Source organism: Giraffa tippelskirchi, chromosome 1 (genome assembly GCF_054371585.1).
Source record: "Giraffa tippelskirchi isolate mGirTip1 chromosome 1, T2T-mGirTip1v1.2.pri, whole genome shotgun sequence".
NCBI lineage: Eukaryota > Metazoa > Chordata > Mammalia > Artiodactyla > Giraffidae > Giraffa > Giraffa tippelskirchi.
The window spans coordinates 25,822,523-25,849,522 of record NC_137275.1 but is presented as its reverse complement, the minus strand read 5'-3'; the positions used below and the strand labels follow the sequence as shown (position 1 = coordinate 25,849,522).

The 27,000-nt window shown below is 40.7% G+C and overlaps 1 long non-coding RNA gene across 1 annotated transcript; it reads right to left on the bottom strand.

Annotated features, from left to right (window-relative positions):
• LOC145543841 (uncharacterized) lies at positions 1-25,594 on the bottom strand. The gene is made up of 2 exons (XR_014081094.1): positions 25,442-25,594; positions 1-409 (listed from the first exon to the last, which is right to left on the bottom strand). It is a non-coding gene; the product is annotated as an uncharacterized LOC145543841 (long non-coding RNA).
• Between the last annotated feature and the right edge of the window lie 1,406 nt (positions 25,595-27,000).

Here is a 27,000-nt window from a genome sequence, read left to right as displayed (position 1 = left end):
TTGGGGGACCACAAGGAAACCTTATTTTAATGATGGAACTGAAATCAGATTAGTATTTTAATTACATCTTCTTTTCTTTCTAAGCACCGTACTGATAAAAGACCAAATAGACATCAACCAAACCTGGAAAATATCCCCACAATCTATCAAAAAGATGAGAAGTAATCAACTATTTCAGTCAAAAAGAGGCCTTTAGATTAGACTCAGGAAGAATTTCATTTTACCTGCTTAATCATGTATGAGTATTAGTCCCTTCATTTCTCTGTTGGTGATGCATTCAATTAAGGAGCCCAGTTTTCTGTCCATGAGTTAGAGGTCTGAGGTCATGTATCTCAAGATGGTAAAATCTGATTGCCCCACATGCAGAAGTCCCTAAGGGAAGATGATCCTCCAACAGCCATAGGACAAGCTGGAAATCGAAGTGCAGATTAAATGACTCTGGTTGAATTAAGTGTTCATTTTAACTGTCAAAAGACTGAGATGATAACTTTTCTCAAAACATAGATCCAAAGAAATTCTTCACTAAATGTATAAATTTAGTGAATTTACTAAATGTCTCAATTTGAAATATGATTGGGAAAACATTAACTTATTTTTTGAAACCAATGTCAAAGAGGGTAACTCAGGACAATTCCTTCAAAGAAGTCACTGGGCCAGTCTAGGACACAAAATGACATAATTATAAGCCCTTTAGCATTCTCCTCCCAACTCTCATTTACACATTTATTTTTCCAGCTCTAGCCAAATTGTAAGCATGATCTCCCTACTGCCATTTTTTTCCTGAATTGGGGTCAAAGGCCATCTCCTCAAGGGGTAGATGAATGACTTTTCTCTTTACCCTTCTGGTCCCATACTGCTCAAACCCAATGGATGGCATCCCCAGCTTTCCCCTCCTCAGTCTTTCAGATGAAACTAAATATCTCTACCCCATCCATTCCTCATCTCATTCTTTGTTTTCCCAGAAAAACGTAGAGTCTTTCACTTGCTTCCTTCTCCAAGATTTGTCTTATCCTCAGAGGACTCTTATCCCCAGCTTCCTAGGTGATGCTGGTGGTAAAGAACCCGCCTGCTGGTGCAGGAGACATGAGAGATGAGGTTCCACCCCTGGGCCAGGAAGATCATCTGGAGGAGGGCATGGCAACCCACTCCAGCACTCTTGCCTGTAGAATCCCATGGACAGAGGAGCCTGGTGGGCTACAGTCGATGGGATCGTAAACAGTCAGACACAACTGAGCAACTGAGCATGTGTGCATGCACAGAGGACTCTGCTCTCTCTGCAAGTTATTAGAGAATTACTAAATTCCCATGGAAAAGTCAGCAGGAGGGTGGGTGTAATATCCAATCACTTGGATTCTAGTAATATGAGAAAGAGCATCCATGAGAACTGGAGACACTTGTTAAACACAGAATAAATGTGACTGAATGGCACTTTGAGATAGTAATGCACAGGAACTTTTTTTTCCTGAATTTCCCTTTCTTGTCCCACACCCAGACATCAGAGAGGCTGCTCTTTGTCTCCAATGAGCTGAGTGGTAGGGTTGGAAGAAGAAAATTATCAGAAGATGTTTTTGGCTTTTGTTTTGCAAAACCTAAATCTTTAGGAAATGTGAATGTGTGAAAGTAGAAGGAGCAGCTTGAATAAACATGAAAGGACAAGGATTTCCCTTATATTGAAAAGAGATATTCCCAACCTGGGAGAGGGAAAGAGAAATTGTGGGTCCCAGAGCATGAGGATTCAACCCAGTCATCTAGTTGTCAATAAAGGAGTCAGAAAGGCCAGAACTGCAACAACTAAAGAGGGTATCAAGGAAGACAGAATAGAGACAGGCTCGTAAAGATACCTGAGCCCCATACATGATATGGTAGCAATAGAAAACACCATAGAATTGAGCATCTGAGATTTTACTCTACTTGCAAGCTTATGAGTTAAATGGCCACAGTTCCACACATGCCAGCACAAAACACGAGTCACCAGGGACAAAGGCTAAGGATGTTATCACTCCAAGCACAGCAGGCAACATTATCTCCATGTTCACATTGATTTACCTTGTTTCTCAGTCCCACAGGGACTACATGGAACAGCACAAATGGATGTTGCCCATAGTACACAGCTGAGCTGCTCCATTTTAGTAAACCTCAGCATGTTAAGGAGGCTACAAAGAAGCCTGCCCAGTCTTCATTCTGGAGAGTGGTATTATCTTTATTATACTGAGAATGAAACAAATCTTCTATTCCAGAGACAAGTACTATTGTCCAAGGCTACTTGGTATATGAACAGCCTTGCAAAGGTTATCCAGAATAAACTATCTATGCCTCCGCTCCTAAGACAGTAGAATACATGAAACCATGATTGGTAGAGAATTGTCTCCCAACACTGTGGAGACAGGAACAATGGATGACTCTGCTGTGATGTATGTGGTTTGATGATCGAAGACCAGAAAACAGCCTCTACCAGCATCACCTTTACACTCCATGAGCCATAGGAACTATAGCATAACCCTGGAGAGGAGAACAGAGTGAGGAGCTACACTCCAAGCAAAGAGATTAAATAAAAGTCTGAATTCTGTGTAGTGGGACAGCTAACTCTCTGCCTCCTTCAGCTACTAGAGTGTCAGAATCAATCCCAGACAGGATATTTGAGGATGATTGTCTGAAAATAACAGACAATCCTAAGGGAAAAAACCTTTAGAAATTGGCATTTAATAAGTTTGCACATTCTCTCAAGAAATGGCTGGATCCCTGTCCGATAACCTTACAATGAGGGGCAAGTCCCACACCTCTCTTATATAACTTCTTATCAGTTTTTCTTTTTTTTTTTTTTTACTGAAGTATAATTGCTTTTCAATGTTGTGTTAGCTTCTGCTGTACAATAAAGTGAATCAGCTATATGTATGCATACATCCCTTCCCTTTTGGGCCTTCCTCCCAACCACTATCCCTAGCCCTCCAATCTAGGTCATCACAGAGCGCCAAGCTGAGCTCCCCAGGATATACAGCAGCTTCCCACTAGCTATCTATTTAACACATGGTAGGTATATATCGGAGAAGGCGATGGCACCCCCACTCCAGTACTCTTGCCTGGAAAAGCCCATGGATGGAGGAGCCTGGTAGGCTGCAGTCCATGGGGTCGTGAAGAGTCGGACAGAACTGAGCGACTTCACTTTCACTTTTCCCTTTCATGCATTGGAGAAGGAAATGGCAACCCACTCCAGTGTTCTTGCCTGGAGAATCCCAGGGATGGAGGAGCCTGGTAGGCTGCCGTCTATGGGGTCGCACAGAGTCGGACACGACTGAAGCGACTTAGCAGCAGCAGCAGCAGCAGCAGCAGCAGCAGCAGCAGCAGTGTGTATATGTCATTGCTACTCTCCCAATTCATCCCACCCTCTCATTTCCCCCCTGTGTCCACATGTTCATTCTCTATGTCTGCATCTCTATTCCTGCCTGCTAATACGTTCATCTGTAACATTTTTCTAGATTCCACATATATGTGCTAATATACAATATTTGTTTTTCTCTTTCTGACTTACTTCACTCTGCATGACAGACTAGGTTCATCCACATCTCTACAAATGACCCAATTTCATTCCTTTTAATGGCTGAGTGATATTCCACTCCATATATGTACCATATCTTCTTTATCCATTGTCCATTGATGGACATTTAGGTTGCTTCAGTTTTATAGGACTCAATCTTAAATAAGAGTAGATAGCCAGGGATCACCATGCCTCTGAGGAAAGTCTTTAGCATTAAAAAAAGAAGCAGAAAGAAATACATAGAAGGAGGAACTCAGAGGAAACAAACGATGAAGAAAAACAACATGAAGTTTTTGGGTTTTTTTAAGTTATAGTTAAGAGTTCTACTTTCAGGAAAATGCAACTGATATACTTTTCCATACCCCTTCCTCCAAGTATAACTAAAAGACCTGGGCATTATTAGTACCCATCTATTCTCGCATATTGTCCATTTTCTCCATTAGACCCCTGAGCATATTAAGCCTATGCTCAGTCACTCAGTCATGTCTGACTGACTCTTTCTGGCTCCATGGACTGCAACCCACCAGGCTCCTCTGCCCATAGAATTTTCCCAGCAAGAACACTGGAGTCAATTGCCATTTCCTACTCCAGGGGATCTTACCGATCCAGGGATCGAACCCATGTCGCTTGGGTCTCCTGCATTGGCAGATGGATTCTTTACCACTAGGGCCGCCTGGGAAGCCCATTAAGCATAGTGTCTTAAATTCTAGGTCTGATCATTTCAAAATCTCTGCCATATCTGAGGCTGATTCTGATGCTTGCTCCATCTGGTCATACTGTGTGTGTTGTTGTTGTTTTGGGGTGTTTTTTCCAGTCTGTTAGTATGCCTTGTAATTAAAACTTTACTACATAAAAGGAAATGTAGTAAATAGGTCTTTTGTGTGCTTTATCTGTCTAGGAATTAGGTGTGTTTAGTGTTTGCTGAAGCTAAAGTAGGTATCAGAGGCTAAAATTTCCTCGTGTCCTTGTTTTTGTAGCCCCTGTTGTCTTTGAGTTTCCCTAAAGACTTCCTCTTAAATAAGATCTGAGACATAAAGTTCTCTGAGATGAACCCCCCTGTTACTTTATAGGAGTCCTACTGACATGGTTGTAAAGTATGTAGGGAGAAAAAGCATTCTGTAGTCCTACAGAGAGGTCTTAGCCTGTTAGTGAGCCTGTGCCCCAGCGTTAAGACTTTCACAAGGGCTTCTCGGTTTGTTTTTCTACTCCCTAAGTGACACAACAAGGTTACAAAGGGCAGGATTGGCTATTTCCTTTCTTCCAGAAGGGTTAGACTCTGACAAAACTTCAGTCTGTTGGACTCTTATAAAATAGTTTTCCCTGATGCAGGCATTGTGAAGAACAGAATACTCTAGGCGTGTTTCAGAACGGCCATTCCAATTATTCACTGTGAGAAAGTAGTAGAACTCCTAGACATAAAACTCACTAAGCCTAAACCCTGTGGAGTTTTTTTACTCTCAAACTTGTCCACACCAAGCCTCCACCAATTCACTAATGCCACCTTCAGTTTTTCTACCCTTGCACTTGTTCCTGCAGAGATTTCTGCTCATGGATTTCTGCTCTGGTAAATTATGATCCTCTGTATCCACCTCTCTCCAATTTGGGGGGCAGCAGTTTGCCCTGTGACCACAGTTCTCTGGAGAATATGAGTTGTTGATTTTTTAGTGTGTCACACACTTTTTCGTTGTTGTTGTTATGAAAGGGGGAGTGACAACTTCCAAGTTCCTTACACACCTGATGCTGGACTGGAAACCAGAAGTCCAATTTCATAAACTTTTTATTGTCTCATAATCACACACTTTCAGGGATGTTAATCCTCTACTCCAGTGCCCTGGCAGCAGTTGTTGTTGTTCAGTTGCTAAGTCATGTCCAACTCTTTGCAACCCCTTTGCAACTCTTTGCAGTATGGACTGCAACATACCCAGCTCCTCTGTCCTTCACTATCTCTCGGAGTTTGCTCAAACTCATGTCCATTGAGTCAGTGATGTCATCTAAACATATCGTCCTCTGCCACCCGCTTTTCCTTTTGCCTTCAATCTTTCCAAGCTTCAGAGTCTTCTCCAATGAGTTGGCTCTTCACATCAAGTGGCCAAAGTGTTGGAGCTTCAGCTTTAGCATCAGTCCTTCCAATGAATATTCAGTGTTGATTTCCTTTAGGATTGACTGGTTTGATCTCCTTGCAGTCCAAGGGACTTTTAAGGTCTTCTCCAGCAACACAGTTCAAAAGCATCAATCCTCTGGCACTCAGCCTTCTTTATAGTTCAACTCTCACATCCATACATAACTACTGGAAAAACCACAGCTTTGACTATATGGACCTTTGTTGGCAAAGTGATGTCTCTGCTTTTTAATATGCTATCTAGGTTTGTCATAGCTTTTCTTCCAAGGAGTAAACGTCTTTTAATTTCAAGGGGCCACAGTCACCAGTGGCCAATCATCAGCAGTGATTTTGGAGACCAAGAAAATAAAATCTGTCATTGCTTCCCCTTTCCACCCCCCTTCCATTTGCCATGAAGTGATGGGACAGGAAGCCATAATCTTAGTTTTTTTGAATGTTGTATTTGAAGCCAGCTTTTTCACTCTCCTTTTTCACCCTCACCTAGAGGCTTTTTAGTTTGTCTTCACTTTCTGCCATTAAAGTGGTATCATCTACATATCTGAGGCGTTGATTATTTCCCCCAGCTATCTTGATTCCAGCTTAGGATTCATTCAGCCTAGCATTTCGCATAATGTACTCTGCATATAAATTAAATAAGCAGGGTGACAATATACAGCCTTGACGTACTTCTTTCCCAGTTTTGAACCATGTCCAGTTCTAACTGTTGCTTCTTGACATGCATACAGATTTCTCAGAAGGCAGGTAAGGTGGTCTGGTATTCCATCTCTTTAAGAATTTTCCACAGTTTGTTGTGATCCACAGTCAAAGGCTTTAGCATAGTCAATGAAGCAGAAGTAGATACATTTCCAGAATTCTCTTGCTTTCTCTATGATCCTACTAATGTTGGCAACTTGATCTCTGGTTCCTCTACCATTTCAAAACCCAGCTTGGACATCTAGAAGTTCTCAGTTCACATTACTGCTGAAGCCCGCCTTGAAGGATTTTGAGCATAACCTTACTAGCAGATGAAATGAACATTCTTTGGCACTGCCCTTCTTTGGGATTGGAATGACTAGACACAAGTTAGACAGAGGTCGCAGAGCAGGAAATCTAGTCTCCTCTCTTCAGTGTAATCACTTCCTCCCTTAACAACCTCAGTACAAGGGACACAGGGAACAGACTGGGAAGTCTGATGAGTGTTTTGTGATTAAAAAAAGAAAAAAACTTTCATAAAATACTGTAACCACACTCTCTTTTCCTAGGAAAAAAAAGACAGTAAAACATCCAATTAACCTGAGAGAAAACATTCCTATGAACTGCCATTAGAATGAAAGAAGCTATTTCAAACATTTTTAGCTAAGAGCAAGAGTTAATTTGGGTTCCTGTGATTTTCAAAACTCTAATCCACTTTAATCCTTTAATTGCTTTGTACTTGGGCTGAATTAGGAAGTTCAAGTTTTTGTCCATGAGTCTGAAGTCTGAAAGAAAATTCTGTGATTCACTTTTTAGAAGGAGACATTTTCAGTACCCTTAAGGTATTTCTAGGGATTACCCCAGAATAGGAATAATTTTAAACTCTAGGAACATTGTGTTAAAGACAGTTATATTAAATAGGGTGGAGAATATCAAACACAAAGGAATGATTAAATCAAACTAGAAACCATTTCTGCAGCTGTCATTCAAGAGAGAAGAGGCTATTTCCAATTTTAAATCACATAACTAAGGTGTGAATAATTTTCTCTTTTATAGTAATTTTTATTGGAGTATAGTTGATTTACAAAGCTGTGTGAGTTCCAGATGTGCAGCAAAATAAATCAGTTATACACATACATATACATATATCCACTTTGGGGGATTCTTTTTCCCATATAGATTATTACAGAATATTGGATAGAGTTCCCTGTGGTATATGGTAGGTCCTTATTAGTTACCTATTTTATATACAATTATATGTATATGTCAATCCCAATCTCCCAATTTATTTCTCTCCCCCCTTCCTCCCCTGATAACCATAAATTTGTTTTCTACATCTGTGACTCTATTTCTGTTTTTTAAATAAGTTCACTTGTATCAGTTTTCTTTTTTAGATTTCACATATAAGTTATATCATATGATATTTGTCTTTCTTTGCCTGACTTACTTCACTCCATTTGACAATCTCTAGGTCCATCCATGTCACTGCAAATGATATTATTTCATTCCTTTTTATGACTGAGTAATATTCTATTGTATATACCTACCACATTTTTATCCACTTCCATTGTTAACTGACATTTAGATTGCTTCTGTGTCTTGGCTATTGTAAAGTGAATAATTTTTTCCTATATATAGTTTAAGGGCTTCCCAGGTGGCGCTAGTGGTCAAGAACCCACACGCCAATGCAAGAGACATAAGAAACACAGTTTCGATCCCCGGGTCAGAAAGATTCCCTGGAGAAGGGCATGGCAACCCACTCCAATATTCTTGCCTGGAAAATCCCATGGACAAAGGAGCCTGGCAGGCTTTAGTCCATAGGCTCTCAAAGAATCAGACATGACTAAAGTAACTTAACACACACACACATATATTTTTATACTACTTTTCTTGGTAACTATAGTTGCATCAGAAGAGAAAACTAGATTATTGCAGGGATAGGAATGGGAGGGAAACCTGCCTCCCATCAGAAACACATTTGTACTGTTGGAATTGGTACCACATACATATATGTATGGGCATAACCCTAATCATTTATTAGTCGCTTATTAAATAAATAATTTTATGAAAAATGTGGCTGAGGTGCTAAATTCCACAATTTCCAAATGCAGCAGTTAACATTGTATAATCCTTTCCATAACTTCACCCAGCAGATGTGTTATTTGGTCTTATTCTCAAGCATCTGGTTTTCAAGATGGCTCTGTTGCTGACTCCTCTGCCCTGGGGTGGGATCAATGATGACTTCTCAGAGAGAAAGAGACAAATGAGGAAGCAAAGATGCAAAACCCACAAGCTGATTGTCTCAATTTAACATAAAGAAGAAAAATGGAGAATAACCTTGCAGACCCAGATCTCAGGTTTAGTGCAACATCCTCAGTTCATTTGAGAAAGACCTACCCAGGTTAGAGGGTAGAGAAAAGAAAGCATATCACCTCTTCCTCAGCAGCTCTGTAACGTGGAAGAGAAAGACACATGGTCTTTGTTCTCCCAAAGCAGGCGCAGATGGAGTTCCAGGAAAATTTTCCATGTTTCTCTTGTTGCTTCCTCACAGGCTATCTGCCCTCAGTGAGTAGGGAAGGAGGGTCTCCTTTCTCTCTCTTGTTTGTCCTCTAACACCTTAAATCCAGTGGAATGATGTTCATTTTATGTGCACGTGCACACACACACACACACACACACACACACACTCACACACCTCCCCGTATCATAAACCTGACTTCTAATAACTCCAAAGTCTAAATTTCTCTTTCTTTTCTCTTTTAACTAACTCATATCCTGGCTTCATCTCAGGTTCATCACATGGGATGCTTATGGCTCTTATCGAAACAGGATATCCTAGATTCTGTTCTCTAGATTAATCCTTAAGTATAGGGTTCTTAAACTCTAAGGTGCCAAAAAGGAAGAGGAAAGAAATGACAGACAATGGGCTGCAGTTGATTATAGCTCAAGAGGGCATGTGATTCGGTTATTCACAGGGTTGATGACCTGCACTAACAGAAGCCAAAGCCAGTGAAGTATGGATTCTAAAAAGAATCCATTGGTTGGAGGTAGAGTGATTATTGACAGAAAAATGTTGATAAACAGGAGTTTACTAGAATTTTCTTGGAGGACATCGCCTGAGAGACAAGTAACTGGAAGTACGTTAACCAGCCTCAAGCCTTTGTTACTCTCAGTTTATGGTGTGTGACTAAACAGTCTGACACGACTGAAGCAACTTAGCACTCACCCACAAAGATTCACGCGGAGAAAAGGGCTAGTGAGAGCCACACAAGCCTTAAGACTGGTGAGAAAAAAGGTTGGAGACATATGAGAGGTGAGAGAAGAAATAATTAGGGGTTAAGGATCTCTTTTCTGGAAGTGCGCTCAGCAGTCCGGCAGATCTGTCTCTTGCTTCAACAATGCTTGGAGGGAACAGACCCAGGGACGCCCCTTGTCCAGCCTCCAACCACCCTCCAACATTTTTTCCAGTCAAGATGTTCAGAATCAGCCACTCAGCTGTCCACAATCACCGGGACCAGTCACCATTTTTTGAGCTTAATTCCTTGTTACCTATCAACCATAAACTCCCAGATTCGTCAGAATTATTCCACTGAGGTGGAGACTTCCCTCCACTGCCTGGTCAACGTGCATCTGCAGGCCTCCTACACTTACCTCTCTCTGGGCTTCTATTTTGACCTTGACGATGTGGCTCTGGAGGGTGTGGGCCACTTTTTTAGTGAATTGGCCAAGGAGAAGCACAATGGCCCAGAGAGTCTCTTGAAAATGCAAAATCAGCGTGGGGGCCTCATGCTCTTCCTAGACGTGCAGAAGCGTCTCAAGATGAGTGAGATAAAACCCAGGACGGTATGGAAGCTGCCCTTCTCATGGAGAAGAATCTGAACCAGGCTCTTTTGAGTCTGCAGAGCCTGGGTTCTGCCCATACAGACCCCCACATCTGTGACCTCCTGGAGAACCACTTCCTAGATGAGGAGGTGAAACTCATCAAGAAGATGGGTGACCACCTGACCCGCCTCCACAGGCTGGCTGGTCCCCGGGCTGGGTTGGGAGAGTATCTCTTGGAAAGTCTTACCCTCAAGCAAGACTGGGAGCTTCTGGAGCCCAGCGGCCTTTGAGGAGCCTCCTAACATCAGGGCATCTGCCTGAAGCCCCTCTTTGCATCCACTAGGCAGCTTTTTAACACTCTGGAGAGACCACTCTCAAGCCTTGGACCAAATGGAAACAATAAAGCTTTCTGAAGCAAAAAAAAAAAATATATATATATATATATATATATATATATATATATATATATATCTTTTTTCCCGCTGACAGTGATACTAAAACTCCAGAGGAACCTATGGGCTTTCTTGGCCTCCCCTCGCCAGCTTCCTTCTTTCTCAGCCTGAACTGAGAGTGGGGGTTGGGCAGGTGGCTGGAAGCAGTGGGGAAGGGTTTCCATGGGAACCCCAGGGTGTCCTAGAGACCCTCTCCAACCTCCAGATTCCCTAGCCTATACATCCCCATTTCACACTCAGTGGAAAAGAACACAAATATTTCCCTAGAAACAAAAGAAGTTTAAACCACGCCCCATTTCTCTTCTCAACTTCTCAGTTTAGAATAAGTAATTCTATGTTGTTGTTTTTTAGTTGCTAAGTCATGTAGGACTCTTTGCAAACCTATGGACTTTCCACTCAGGGATCGAACACAACTCTCCTGCATTGATAGGCAAGTTCTTTACCACTGAGCCATTTCTGTTGGCTCAGTGGTAAAGAGTCCACCTGCCAATGCAGGAGGCACAAGACCCACAAGTTCGATCCCTGGGTAGAGAAGATCCCCTGGAGAAAGAAATGGCAACCCATCCCAGTAATCTTGCCTGGAAAATCCCGTGGACAGAGGAGCCTGGTGGACTACAGTCCATGGAGTCACAAAGAGTCAGACAGGACTTAGCAACTAAACAAGTCATTCTAATTTTATTCCCTATACTAATTACTTTCTAGCTCAGTAGAGAATCTCCTCAGTAAAATGGAAAAGATTATAATTAGACCCATATACTATTTCATCTCATGTGAGCTTCAAAATAATTCTGAGCTGTAGGAAATGAGATTTCACCCTCTTTTTTCAAATGAAGAAAATGAAACCAGCTTCACTGTTCAGACCTGAATTTTATTCACAATGCCCCATTTTTAAAAGGAAAAACAATAAAGAACTTCTAGTTAACATTAGGTTCTACTCAGACCTTGCTACGAGCAACAAGTTATTAATGAAGTAAAGTAGATTTGATGTAAAATAGTGAAAAAGGAGTTGCCAGCTTTGGAGACTCTATATCTCCAAAAAGATGAGTTAAACTGACAAGAGCATTCTGTCACTGAGGAAAACCTAGGGTGTATAGAGTGTCCATCTTTCTCAAACACAGTGACACCTTTTTTGCAACTATTACTACTTTTCTGCTGAGACCTGTAGAGAACCAAAGCAGGAGGTCTCAGAGCAGGATGTCAAAAAAAGCAAATTAGGGCTTTTCAAATGATAAGACTGAACAAAATGCACTGCAAAATGAGATCTCCTGGGGCTAAGTTCAGAAAAACAGCCAGCTTCCTGGGCCATCAAGTTAAATTCTGCGGAGACAATTCTGAAATGGAAAACTCTCTACCTGCCAGATGATCTCTTGGGAAGGGTACTAGATATGCATACCACCTGGAGTGGGTGCAGTGAGACCCCCAAAAAGTGATTGAGTGACTGACCTGTGTGAGGAAGGTGGGGGTAACTACAGGGCTCTGTTTTTTAATTGTTCTAGGTATATTTGGGGCCAGAATTGAATTGCCTGGGATAAGAAAAGGAAGTTTGAGCCCCACTCCTGTTCTGGTCCTTCCCACAAACAGCCCTGGGCTGTACTGCGCCTCCCTTCTAAACAAACATAGAATAAATAAGCTTTTTTTAATATGTATTTAAAGGGGAACCAAACTAATCATCAGCCTGGGCTTCTCACGTGTCTTAGTGTCACCCAGATTAAAGACATGAGTGCTTCAAGAGAGTCAGGCTCAACTTTTAATATTCAGTGAGTGTTTATAGAGCACCTACTGTATCCCAGGCACTATCCCAGATCCAGGGAACACAGTGAACAAATAGGCAAAAGTTCTTGCCCTCAGCAATTATACTATAGTTTGGTGGAAGGAGACACAATAAATTTAAAATATGTTAAAATAAATTATAAAGTATGTTAAGAAGAAAAAAGTGCTACAACAATAGGAAAAGAAAGGAGAACAGAGTGGGGAGGATCAGGTGTGTAACAGGATAGGTATGTGTGCAAGATGGCACTTTCCATGGGCCAATCTGGATCGACCTCCTTGAGAAGGTGCCTGCTGAACAAAGGCTCACAAGAGGTGAAGAGTGAGCCTGGACAAAGATAGGGGAAGGATTTTCCTGCAGAGGAAGCAGCTAGGGGTGGACCTCATGGTGAGAAAGTGCCCAGCACCTTCAAGGAACAGTGAGGAGGAAGAGGGAACAAAGAGGGGATGAAGTCAGAGAGGCAGAGGCAGGGGGATCGAAGATCAAAGAGCCAGACAACACAGGGTCTTATAGACCAACAGAAGAATTCAGTTTTACTCTGAATAAGGGAGGCCTTAGAGGATTTTAAGCACATGACTGATATGATCTGGTTGATTTACGTTTTAAAAATATAATTCTACTAGTCGTGTTGAAAATAAGCTATAGAAGAGGAAGAGAGAAGCAAGGACACTGCTGGTTAGGAGTCCTTTGCAACCAGAGAGAGATGCTGGTGGCTAGGAAGCAGTGAAAGTCACTCAGTTGTGTCCGATTCTTTGTGACCCCCATGGACTGTCCATGGAATTCTCCAGGCCAGAATACTGGAGTGGATAGCCTTTCCCTTCTCCAGGGGATCTTCCCACCCAGGAATGAAACCCAGGTCTCCTGCATTGCAGGTGGATTCTTTACCAATTGAGCTGCAAGGGAAGCCCAAGAATACTGGAGCGGGTAGCCTATCCCTTCTCCAGCAGATCTTTCTGAGCCAGGAATCGAACTAGGGTCTCCTGCATTGCAGGTGGATTCTTTACCAACTGAGCTATCAGAGAAGCCCTGGCTAGCAAGCAGGGTTTTGAAAAATTGAGGCAGTGAGAATTGATTAAATTATGGATGTAATCCTAAAGGTATGAGCACTACCTTTACCCTAAAACTCAATTATGCCTCACACTCTAAGTCTTTACACAAGACAAAAGATAATATTTTAGCCACTAAGCAGAGCCAAGGACCTTTAGTTACTCCTTAAGAGTCATAGATAAATATTCTGAGCCATATCCTGTGAGCTGTTTTGCAGATACTGAAGCCCTCTCATCAGGCAGAAGAAGATGACAATGTGAAGACAGAATGACTACATGATGACCAAAGCTGCGACACAAGCTACTCCACTTCACACAATTCCAAGAACCGTCCCCAAGAAGTGGGAACAAACTCTGAAACTAGATCTTAACTGTACTCAAAACAACCAAGACGATGCTCATCAGACCACCACCTCACTGATACTGAGATGACTATCAGAGCTGACTCTGCCATCCTGCTCCCTCCCGCCACACATACTACCTTGAAACTCCCCTTTAAAAATGTCTGCTCCCTGAGCAGCAATCAGGAGTTGGTTCGCAGACACAAGTCCACCTTCTCCCCAGGTTGCTGACCTCCAAAATAAAGTTGCCTTTCCCTTCCTTTGTCTCCCGAGAACTGGCTATCGAGCGGTGAGCGACCAGACCTGGGTTTGGTAACAAAGGTAAAGGCCACAAGATGTCTTGACAGATTGGTTGTGTGAGAGGAAGGAAGAAAGAAAGAGAAAAAAGGAAAAAGAGGGGCAGAAGGAAAAAAAGAAGACAAAACAACAGGGAGAGAGGAAAGCAAGAGAGAAGGAGAGAACAGGTGAGGGAAGGGAAGAATTCAAGGTTGACTCTCAAAGTTTGTGGTCAGAGCCAACTGAAAGGATGGAGTTGCCATGAACTGACACAGAGAAGATAGCAGGTAAGACAAAATCCCTTGGAGTAGGCAATGGCAACCCAATCCAGTATTGTTGCCTGGAAAACTCCATGGACTGAGGAGTCTGATGGGCTACAGTCCTTAGGGTCACAAAGAGTCAGACACGACTGAAGCGACTGAGCACACAGCACACAAGATACATTTAAGGAGAAGATGAATCATTCCATTTGGGACATGTTGATTGGAGATGTCAAGATGGGCAAGGAGAGATGCTGAGAAGGCTGCTCAAAATATCTTGAGCAAAAACTTAACATGTTCAAAAGAACCCTACTCCTGCATCCATCACCTCTCACACCCAATCCAAAATACCCCTTTGCAATCTTCTATTTCTCAGGGTATAGACATTCTATTCAATACAGACATTTACTCAAGCCAAAAACCTTGAAGTCATCCTGGACTCCCTCTTTCTGTCATATCCCACACCTAATTATAAACAAACTATCAATTGTACTCAAAATGTACTCAGACTGTAATCACTTCTCATTCTGTCCAATGCTGCCATATCTATCCAAATCACTAATTTTATCCATTAAAAGTAATGGCTAAACCATATAAACTGAACTCCTGGGCTAAAAAGTAAATATTAAATTTAATCTCAAAAATATTTTTCTGTTATTTAAAAGTTAAGTATTCAAATATTTAAACCTTGACATTATAGTATAAGAATTATAACTTCTTATTACTATAGGACACATTTTAACTGAAATCACTTTTAAATGAGGGTGGTATGTGAGGGCAAACTCTTCTGTTTTAGGACACTGCTGATAGTGATGCTATCACCAAGGTAATATCTTTTCTTTTTAAGTTTTATTTATCTATTTATTTTTGTCTGCCCTGGGTCTTCATTGCTTTTGCACAGGTTTTCTCTAGCTGTAGCAAGCGGGGGCTACTCTTCATTGCAATGCACAGGATTCTCATTGTGTTGGCTTCTCTTGTTGCAAAGCACAAGCTCTAGGGCACTCGGGCTTCAGTACTTGCAGCATACAGGCTCAGTAGTTGTGGCACACAGGCTTAGTTGCTCCAGAGCATGTGGAATCTTCCCAGACCAGAGATCGAACCCATGTCCCCTGCATTGACAGGCAGATTCTTATCCACGGCACTACCAAAGAAGTCCTTTCCTTCTTTTCTAACAGTAGCTCACATAAGACTTACCTCCTTAACTTCTGAATTTGAAGATTTGGTTGAGGGTAGTGATCATTTGTCCCTCAACAAATTCTACAAACTCTGGGCATTGCCTGAGAAAGATGCTTCCTGACAAACTCCAGAGGCTTTTTGTAAGATTGTTGCCCTTGGTGGTATCTGATATTTCTAATATTTTTGCTTGTATTTGCCATTTCACACAATCACTTAAAAAGTCTGTCCTTAAACCTTGAATCTAAAAAGATGGCAACAGAATAATATAACTTTCTTTGAGACAATGAAATGAGCTCTGACTTTCTATCTGTATATCAGTTGTTTTTTCATGAGCACCCATATTAGTACCTTCTCTGTAGTCAAATGCTAGAAGAATCATGTAATCTAGCGTGTAAGATATCTGCATGATCAATATATTCCATATCGGTCATTTCTTCAGTGGGGTCTAAAAACAAACTACTTTCTCTTCAAGCAACCCTTTGACTGAGTGAATCCTGTCATGTTGATATTTTTATCTGCCAAATATCATTAAACCTTTCTCTTAAGTAGCCTGTTTGAAAATTTTGCATAAGTTCTTGACTATGAGGTTCAAAGATTCCTTGTAGCTCATGAAACTTGTCTTTGGCTGAAGAGAGATCTTGACAGTGCCTACTGTCTGCCGATGGGTTGAAATCTTGTTATATTCATCCAGGTGGTAATTACTTTCTGAACACACACCAAAAGGTGTGATTCAAAATATTGATTGTGATTCTCAGATCACACACAGCCCTCACCATGTCAGTTTCATTGTCAGTGTCAATCACATTGTTGTTCAGTTGCTAAGTCCTATCTGACTCTTTGCGACCTCATGGACTGCAGCACACCAGGGTTCCCTGTCCATCACTATTTCCCAGACTTTACTCAAACTCATGTCCATTGAGTCCATGATGCCATCCAACTATCTCATCCTCTGTCGTCTTCTTATCCTCCTTCCTTCAATCTTTCCCAGCATTAGGGTCTTTTCCAATGAGTCAGTTCTTCACATCAGGTGGCCAAAGTACTGGAGTTTCAGCTTCAGCTTCAATCCTTGCAATGAATATTCAGGTCTGATTTCCTTTAGGATTGATTGGTTTGATCTCCTTGCAGTCCAAGGGACTCTCAAGAGTCTTCTCCAGCACCACAGTCATGTGACATGACAATTTCTCCTCCCATTTTCTATTCAGTAAATATTTCTTCAGTGAGACTCACTATGTTGTTGGCTGTTGAGAGACAACAACAATCTTTCAGCAAACTACCAAAGAGAAACAGAGTTGAATTTATCATTAATCCACCAGGCTGTCAAACTTTGAAAAAGTCATCTGGCTGTCTCTGCATGCCGAAATGTCTGATGTATGGTTTACTAAAGTAGTACACTTAATGATGATGTTACTGCCTTTGTGTTCAAAGCAGATATAATTCAGAAAAAGAGATTTTCAGTAGTATGTTTTGTAGAAGGCACTTTAATCTAAGATTCATGTGCATGCCTTAAAAATCCTTCCACTGAAAATTGAAAGACACTATTGAAAATTGTCAACAGGCTATAACAGTCATTTTCACAATTCTTTTATTTAAAAGCTTAGGCTTCACAAGTTCCTAAGTCTAAGGAATCGTCTTCTAAAAGGATTCTAACAAAGTCTATGTTTCTAGACTTGTTATATAAACAAAATGTGTTTTAGGTACCTCATTTTTCTCTAACATTTCATTTTCTTCCTAGTCTTTAGCATGTCTTAAGCAAAGATTAGTTTTCATGGATGTTGTTGAGCATGAGTACAGAGTCTTTCATCCTTGTGAAATGTTGAGGTGCTGAAATTAACATTCTGCTTTTAATCCATTCTCACAAGATGAGAAGAAATCCCAAATAAACCATCTTTATAAAACACTCATGACCTAAATAAAATTAAATAACTAAAACTTAAATACAGTTCTCAAAAATTATTTTGTTTATTGTTACGAATATGAGCAATAAACTACAAAGATTATAATAATTATATAGCCTAAGTATTCTCATCATTATTACTATTACTACTACTCTTAAGTGTTATTAGCAGCTTAGTAATAGTCAATATTTTTATAAACATGTTAGTAGAAATATATATAATCTCTTCCTAAAATTATATAGATAGCACATTCTCTCATAATTTTATTAGTTGTCAATATTTTTTCTTATTAAACCATTTGAAAATACTTAATGTTTGCTTTTTTACATAAAATCAACAACTTTGACCACCATCACTAATTATTTTACTCTTACAATATATATACATTTATACTTCAATCAAGTGGTAAAATTTCAGCATGTAAAACATATAGTGACCTTTTCTCTCCAAGAAAGTGCTTGCTGATATTTGATAGTGAATTTATATGTTCATAATAAATCTGAAATTCATACCTCCTTGAATTACTTAGTTTTCCTGGCTATGCATGACAGTAACCATGAGGTTGTTGATCGCACAAAGTTCAGAGATGCCAAGAATGACAGTGAAGCAGGTCCAGCTATCTGGCTTTGAAGGCAGAGTCCATGATAAAAAGATCTTGGCCGCACACCAAAGGATGATCTCGGTGAAATTCCTATATATATGTGTGTTCTCACCCCTACCCAGGATATTAGCTTCATGAATGCAGGGAGTTTTAAAATTCATTGTTGTATCTTAGGTGCTTTGCCCAAAGCCAAACACATAGAAGGAACTCAGTAAAATTTGATGAATGAATGAATACTATGTAGCTGTTATTAAAAAAAAAAAAAACTGTCTACGACAGTCTCCCACTATCCACAAGGGATAAATTCTAATCCCAGTCAACGCCTGAAACCAAATCCTATACATACATATAGACATATATGTACATATATGTCTATATGTATGTATACTATGTATTTTTCTACTCATACATACCTATGATAATGTTTAATTTATGTTAGACACAGCACTAGATTAGCAACACTAATAAAATAAAACACCATAAATATATTTTTTAAAAAGTTCTGTGAATATGATCCTTCTCTCTCTCTCTGACTCCTTTTCTCTCAAAATATCTTGTTGCACAAATTTAATGCATTTTCCTTCTTCACTAAGCATTTATCTTGCACTGTGGCCACTGCGACGGCGCACAAGCATGGCCAAGAGGAGCTATCCCACATCCGAGGACAGGGACTACAGATGGGAGGAGCTACCCCACATCCAAGGTAAGAGAAAACCAAGTAAGACGGTAGGCACTGAGAGAGGGCATCAGAGGGAAGACAGACTGAAACCACAATCACAGACAACTAGCCAATCTGATTGCATGGACCACAGCCTTGTCTAACTCAGTGAAACTAAGCCATGCCATGTGGGACCACCCAAGACGGACGGGTCATGGTGGAGAGGTCTGACAGAATGTGGTCCACTGGAGAAGGGAATGGAAAACCACTTCAGTATTCTTGCCTTGAGAACCCCATGAACAGTATGAAAAGGCAAAAAGATAGGACACTGAAAGATGAACTCCCCAGGTTGATAGGTGCCCAATATGCTACTGGAGATCAGTGGAGAAATAACTCCAGAAAGAAGGAAAGGATGGAGCCAAAACAAAAACAACACCCAGTTGTGGATGGGACTGGTGATAGAAGCAAGGTTCAATGCTGTAAAGAGCAATATTGCATAGGAACCTGGAATGTTAGGTCCATGAATCAAGGCAAATTGGAAGTGGTCAAACAGGAGATGGCAGGAGTGAATGTCGACATTCTAGGAATCAGCGAACTAAGATGGACTGGAATGGGTGAATTTAACTCAGATGACCATTATATCTACTACTGTGGGCAGGAATGCCTTAGAAGAAATGGAGTAGCCATCATGGTCAACAGAAGAATCCAAAATGCAGCACTTGGATGCAATCTCAAAAAACGACAGAATGATCTCTGTTTGATTCCAAGGCAAACCATTCAATATCACAGTAATCCAAGTCTATGTCCCAACCAGTAACACTGAAGAAGCTGAGGTTGAAAGGTTCTATGAAGACCTACAAGACCTTCTAGAACTAACACCCAAAAAAGATGTCCTTTTCATTATAGGGGACTGGAATGCAAAAGTAGGAAGTCAAGAAACGTCTGGAGTAATAGGCAAATTTGGCCTTGGAGTACAGAATGAAGCAGGGAAAAGGCTAATAGAGTTCTGCCAAGAGAACGTACTCGTCATAGCAAACAACCTCTTCCAACAACACAAGAGAAGACTCTACACATGGACATCACCAGATGGTCGACACCGAATTCAGATTGATTATATTCTTTGCAGCCGAAGATGGAGAAGCTCTATACAGTCAGCAAAAACAAGACCAGGAGCCGACTGTGGCTCAGATCATGAACTCCTTATTGCCAAATTCAGACTGAAATTGAAGAAAGTGGAGAAAACCACTAGACCATTAAGGTATGACCTAAATCAAATCCCTTATGACTATTTAGTGGAAGTGAGAAATAGATTTAAGGGACTAGATCTGATAGACAGCATGCCTGATGAACTATGGACAGAGGTTCGTGACATTGTACAGGAGACAGGAATCAAGACCATCCCTAAGAAAAAGAAATGCAAAAAAGCGAAATGGCTGTCTGAGGAAGCCTTACAAATAGCTGTGAAAAGAAGGGAAGTGAAAAGCAAAGGAGAAAAGGAAAGATATACCCATTTGAATGCAGAGTTCCAAAGAATAGCAAAGAGAGATAACAAAGCCTTCCTCAGCCACCAATGCAAAGAAATAGAGGAAAACAATAGAATGGGAAAGACTAGAGATCTCTTCAAGAAAATTAGAGAAACAAAGGGAACATTTTATGCAAAGATGGGCTCAATAAAAGACAGAAATGGTATGGACCTAACAGAAGCAGAAGATATTAAGAAAAAGTGGCAAGAATACACAGAAGAACTCTACAAAAAAGATCTTCATGACCCAGATAATCACAATGGTGTGATCACTCACCTAGAGCCAGACATCCTGGAATGTGAAGTCAAGTGGGCCTTAGGAAGCATCACTACAAACAAAGCTAGTGGAGGTGATGGAATTCCAGTTGAGCTATTTCAAATCCTGAAAGATGATGTTGTAAAAGTGCTGCACTCAATATGCCAGCAAATATAGAAAACTCAGCAGTGGCCACAGAACTGGAAAAGGTCAGTTTTCATTCTAATTCCAAAGGAAAGCAGTGCCAAAGAATGCTCAAACTACTACACAATTGCACTCATATCACATTATTGTAAAGTAATGCTTAAAATTCTCCAAACCAGGCTTCAGCAATATGTGAATCGTGAACTTCCAGATGTTCAAGCTGGTTTTAGAAAAGGCAGATAAACCAGAGATCAAATCGCCAACATCTGCTGGATCGTTGAAAAAGCAAGAGAGTTCCATAAAGACATCTATTTCTGCTTTATTGGCCATGCCGAAGCCTTTGACTGTGTGGATCACAATAAACTGTGGAAAATTCTTAAAGAGATGGAAATACCAGAACACCTGACCTGCCTCTTGAGAAACCTGTATGCAGGTCAGGAAGCAACCGTTAGAACTGGACATGAAACAAAAGACTGGTTCCAAATAGGAAAAGGAGTATGTCAAGGCTATATATTGTCATCCTACTTATTTAACTTATATGCAGAGTACATCATGAAAAACGCTGGGCTGGAGGAAACACAAACTGGAATCAAGATTGCCGGGAGAAATACCAATAACCTCAGATATGCAGATGACACCACCCTTATGGCAGAAAGTGAAGAACTAAAGAGCCTCTTGATGAAAGTGAAAGAAGAGAGTACAAAAGTTGGCTTAAAGCTCAACATTCAGAAAACTAAGATCATGGCATCTGGTCCCATCACTTCTTGGCAAATAGATGGGGAAACAGTGGAAACAGTGGGTAACTTTATTTTTCTGGGCTCCAAAATCACTGCAGATGGTGATTGCAGCCATGAAATTAAAAGACACTTACTCCTTGGAAGGAAAGTTATGACCAACCTAGACAGCATATTAAAAAGCAGAGACATTACTTTGCCAATAAAGGTCCATCTAGTCAAGGCTATGGTTTTTCCAGTTGTCATGTATGGATGTGAGAGTTGGACTATAAAGAAGGCTGAGTGCCAAAGAATTGATGCTTTTGAACTATGGTGATGGAGAAGACTCTTGAGAGTCCCTTGGAATGCAAGAAGATCCAACCAGTCCATCCTAAAGGAGATCAATCCTGGGTGTCCATTGGAAGGACTGATGTTGAAGCTGAAACTCCAATACTTTGGGCACCTGATGCGAAGAGATGACTCATTGGAAAAAACCCTGATGCTGGGAAAGATTGAGGGCAGGAGAAGAAGGGGACAACAGAGGATGAGATGGTTGGATGGCATCACCGACTCAATGGACATGGCTTTGGGTGGACTCCGGGAGTTGGTGATGGACAGGGAGGACTGGTGTGCTGCAGTTCATGGGGTTGCATAGAGTCAGACACAAATGAGCAACTGAACTGATCTGTGGCCACAACTTTTGGAACTTGAGGTGCAATGGCAAAACTAGCACTAATTTCTTTTCCTTTCTTCACAATTTCAAAGGTTGATTTTTTTCCTATGATAGCAAACTCAGCATATGATTTTTTTTTCTTTCATTTTTAAGTCAAGAACTTTCACTTTTTCACTTACAGGAAACACATTAAGGCTACTCTTTGACTCATATAAACTGCCAGTGTTACTACTCTTATATTTTGGGATCTTTACCTAGTAAAATAAGAGTGACTTGAATACAAGAACTCTGATACCAAAGCAGTCAACTTGATAACTCACTAAGTGACTACCGTGTGGGATACAGTGGACAAAGGTATGATTCATGACCCAGGAAGGACAAAACAGGATGGTGAGAGATTTCATTACACTACTTAGGACAGTGCACAAATTAAAACTTATACATTGCTTATTTCTACAATCTGCTATTGAATATTTTTGTACTGCAGTTGGCCAAGGGTAACTGAAATTGTGGAAAATGAAACCACAGGTAAGGGGGACAACCGTACTTATATTGACATGAAAAGTTGTCTACAACATATTAATACTTACAGAGTAGTATGCCTTTTATATAGATAGTTACTTTGCTTGCTATGGTATCTTAAGGAGCTGACTTAAAGTCTGAGATATGGGAGGACTTAACAAATACATCTTGAACAAATGAATTAATGAAATGAATACAATAACTTCCATGTGGTTGCACTCCCTTCCTCCAGTCTTTCAATCTTCCAAATCATCTTATTTCATTCATTCATCCATTTATTAATACGCCCATGCAATCAATGCCATAAGAGTGATCTAACATGCAAGTCTGATGACATTTTCCTGTCCCAAATTCTGTAATGGCTCCCTATAAGCTCCAGGATAAATTCTAGCAGCTGTAATAGGACACATTAACACTTTTTATCATCTGATCTCAGCAAACCAAAGCAGACATATCTCTTGCACAGTCCCCTGCTCATTTCCTCATGTCCTCCCATGCCTTAAGCATCAGCAACACCAATTGCTGTAATTCGCTAAGTATAGTAATACCATGTTCCTTCATTGTTTCTGACAAGTAACCTGCTGCCACTCTTATCTTTGTTCCTCTGTATTCAACATGTCCTTTTTCTCCGTCTGCTTTTAAGATTTTGCCTTTATCACTGGTTTGAGCAATTTGATTTTTTTTTTCGGGACATCCTAGCTTGCGGGATCTTAGTTCCCCCACCAGGGATTGAACCTCTGCCCCCTGCAGTGGAAGTGGGGAGTCTTAATCACTGAACCACAAGGGAAGCCCCAGCAACTTGATGATGATGTGCCTTCATGTGGCTTTCTTCATATCTCTTCATTTCTCTCATAGCTACTGCTGCTCTTTACACTTAAAACATTTTTTTTCTATCTGGCTTCATTTTGGATAGTTTCTATTTTTATGTCTTCAAGTTTACTTATCTTTTCTCATGTATAATTTGCCATTAAATACATTGTGATTTTTATCCCAAGCTTTATAGTTTTCATCTCTAGCCTAGACATAAGATTTTCTTATGTCTTCCATTTCTCTATTTAACTGTTTGAACATACAGAATACCTGCTTAAATGTACTTGTTTGCTAATTCTAACATCTGTGTCAGTTGCAGACTGGTTTTGATTGATTAATTATTTTCCTTGTTGCAGGTCATGTTTTCCTGCTTCTTTGTATGCCAGTAATCTTTGTTTTAACGACAGACGTTGTGAATTTTAACATGCTGGGTGCTGAGTATTTTTGTATTCGTATAAATATTTGTGAATTATGCCCAGGATGTAGTTTAGTTACTCAGAAATAGTTTGTCTTTATTGAGTGTTGCTTTTATGATTTGCTATGCGGGTCCCAATTGGTATTCCTATCTAGGGTTAATTAATCCCTGCTACTGAGTTTTCTACACAATCACCCATAAACTATAAACTTGCCAGTTTGGCTTATGGGAATACAAAATATTTCTGGAACTGTGTTAGTGCCAGGGACTATTTCCTAATCTTTTACAATTTTTCCCCCCTCTAGCCCCCTTGAGTAGTTCTCTTGTCCACATTCACTGATAAGTAATCTGCTGATTATTCAAAGAAAACTTCTGCAAATCTCCAGGGTTCTCCCTATGTCTAGCAATTCCTTCTATTACTTTGTCTTGCAAACTCTAGCTGCCTTGGTCTCCCCAGGCTCACAGCTCCATCTCTTCAATTTAGGAATCTGCCAAACTCTGCCTGGGTTCCCTCTCAGTTATGTTTTTAATATTCACTGTTACTAATTTTTTCCTTAATGCACACTGAGGTTTTTGAGTCAGAGATGGATTTCCTATTATATTCACAGCAAGATCAGTAGAGAAACAGTGCAATGTCCCTCCCCCACGTCTCCAAAGTAACATGATGAGAACCAGATACAAACATTTATGGTATGTGGATGACAAGCTCAACTCATAACTGAAGAACACAGAAAACAAGTTGCCTGTTCTTGCATACAAGAGAAAGAGGCTACTGCCCCCCCTTCCACACCTGAGAATCTCCTTGGAAATGTCTTGCTCTAACCCTTTGGAATGTAAATAAATCTCTCCAGGGGAAAAATAATCCCTATGTCTCCAGATTTACAACTCAGAGATGTATCCAAATTCTAAGTTCCATCCCCTCTTGAAATGTAAACACATATCTCTGGCAGTAGGTAAATCTCTCTGGAGTTCTCACTCTGTATACAGTTGTAAATTAACTTCTAAGACTAGCCCTCAGACTATATTCCAAGTTAAGTAAAATTTGCTAAGATCCCTAACTGTGTAGAAACATAAACATATTTTCTCTATAATCTCACATCTTCCCTATACCTTGACCTAGAAACTCTTATATCAGTAAACTGAAACAATTGTATGACTGATTTGTTAGTTTCCCTTCTCTCATGGATCACTGTTCTTTATTGCCCCTTGTTCTGTGTCTTGAAAACTGTTGTTCTATATATTTCCCCTGGTTTTATTGGTTGGTCCAGGTGGAAGAGTAAATCTAGTGTCTGTTATTCCATCTTGGAAGGGAGTAAAAGTCCCATCCTGCTTTATGGTTCCTTGACTTTGCACTTACTCTTCCCTCTGTTTGGTATACACTCCACCACCAAAAACAACCTATTCTTGTCATCCATCTGTCAAAATTTATATCTTTTGGTCTCAGCTCAGGGCACTGGCTCATATGTAAGTTTTCCTTGACTCCTTCATACACATTTGGGTGCCTATAGAGGAGAAGGGGGCAACACAGGATGAGATGGTTGGATGGCATCACTGACTCAATGGACATGAGTTTAAGCAAACTCCGGGAGATAGTGAAGGACAGGGAAGGCTGGCGTGCTGCAGTCCATGGGATCACAAAGAGTCGGACATGACTGAGCAACTGAACAACAAAAGTGAACATGGCTGGTTCCTGCAAACATGCATCCTGTCCCTAATTCTAATATAACCTTCATTCTAGCATAACGTTTCCCCCCATGCATCCACGTACTTCAAGAGAGGCTCATTGCATCCCTGCTCCAGATTCTAAGGGTGATTTCATTCTTCTTGGCAGTGATTTATAGAGGATAGGCACATAACCCATGTCTGGCCAATGAGATGAGATAAGTCGGCTAGTGGACTTCCAGAAAAAAATTCTTTGCTCCTGAAAAAAGAAAAAGAAAGAAATGTTTTTTCTTGTTCTTCTATACATTGTCATATTTGGATGTGCTTGGATAGTGTGTCTCCTTACTAAACACTGTGAGAATTAAGCCACCACTGTTAGAGCAGAAAGATAGAATCTGGGTCATTGATGGCATCCTTGGGCAGCAGTCTTTCAACATAGTCATATGCAATAATAAATTTTCAAATTACTTAAGACAATTTGAGTTGAGTTTCTATTTCTTTCAGTCAAACAGCCAACTTCACCAATGAACTACCTTTATCCCCAAGCTCCTATATCACCTTGTATGTGCCTCATTTTCAACTGCCACTGGCTGAACATCTATCTTTCCTCCAGATCCCAAGCCTCTTTGAGAGCCAAGAGGACATAGTGCACTATATCTCTTTAGAACCGGGGCTTGATACAGAGTAGGGGTGCAAGGCATGTGAACAAATGACTGTTCACAAGTCAATCTTTTCAGAAGGTTGTCAAGTTTCTGTCAATATTATTATATATTATTATATAGTAGCATATATTACAAGAATATTTATTAAAAACTTCACTATATGCAAACCACATGCATCATCTCATGCAATCTTCCCCAAGACCCTCTGGAGTATACTGTTACAATACTGCATTCATTTTACAGTAGGATAATGAAAGTTGGGAGGCTTCCCATGTGGTGCAGTGGTAAAGAATTTGCCTGCCAATGCAGGAGAGGCGGGAGATTCAGGTTCAACCCTGGGCTGAGAAGATCCCCTGGAGTAGGAAATGGCAACCCACTCCAGTATTCTTGTCTGGAAAATTCCATGGACAGAGGAGACCGACAGGCTATAGTCCATGAGGCTGCAAAATTGGACACAACTGAGTACACAAACATAGTACATAATGAAGGTTGGGAAAGTTGCTGACTTACCCAATCTTATACAACTAGGAAGTGATGGAACCTGGACCAGGACATGTCAAGAGCTCAGCAAAGCTGTCAGGTGTCAAAGTGGCCAGTTAAGCCATCAAGCAAAAATGGAAGTGGCAGTGAGTCTTTAATTACTCACTACCACAAATAGTACAAGAGGCTCAAACCAGAGAAAGCACCGAGTGCCCCCGTTCTTCCTCCCCTGAAATGGCACACTGCTCAAGAGTCAGGTGAATTAGTGCAGATGTGGAGGTGGCCTCACTGTTGGAGGACCCCAAACAAAAGACTCCTGGAGCCTGGGCAGAGGTGGGAAGAGCTGGGAGTATGAAAGTAATGAGTACTGAGTCAGAGTAAGGGAAAAGTGTCTTCAGGGTTTCCCCCTCCTCCTAACCCCACCCACAAAGAGACCTTAGCAGAGGCATCTGAAGAAGATCTCAGACCAAGTCCACAAGTAAAGAGACTTCAGACTGAAGGTACCTGGGTCAGGAATGCACAG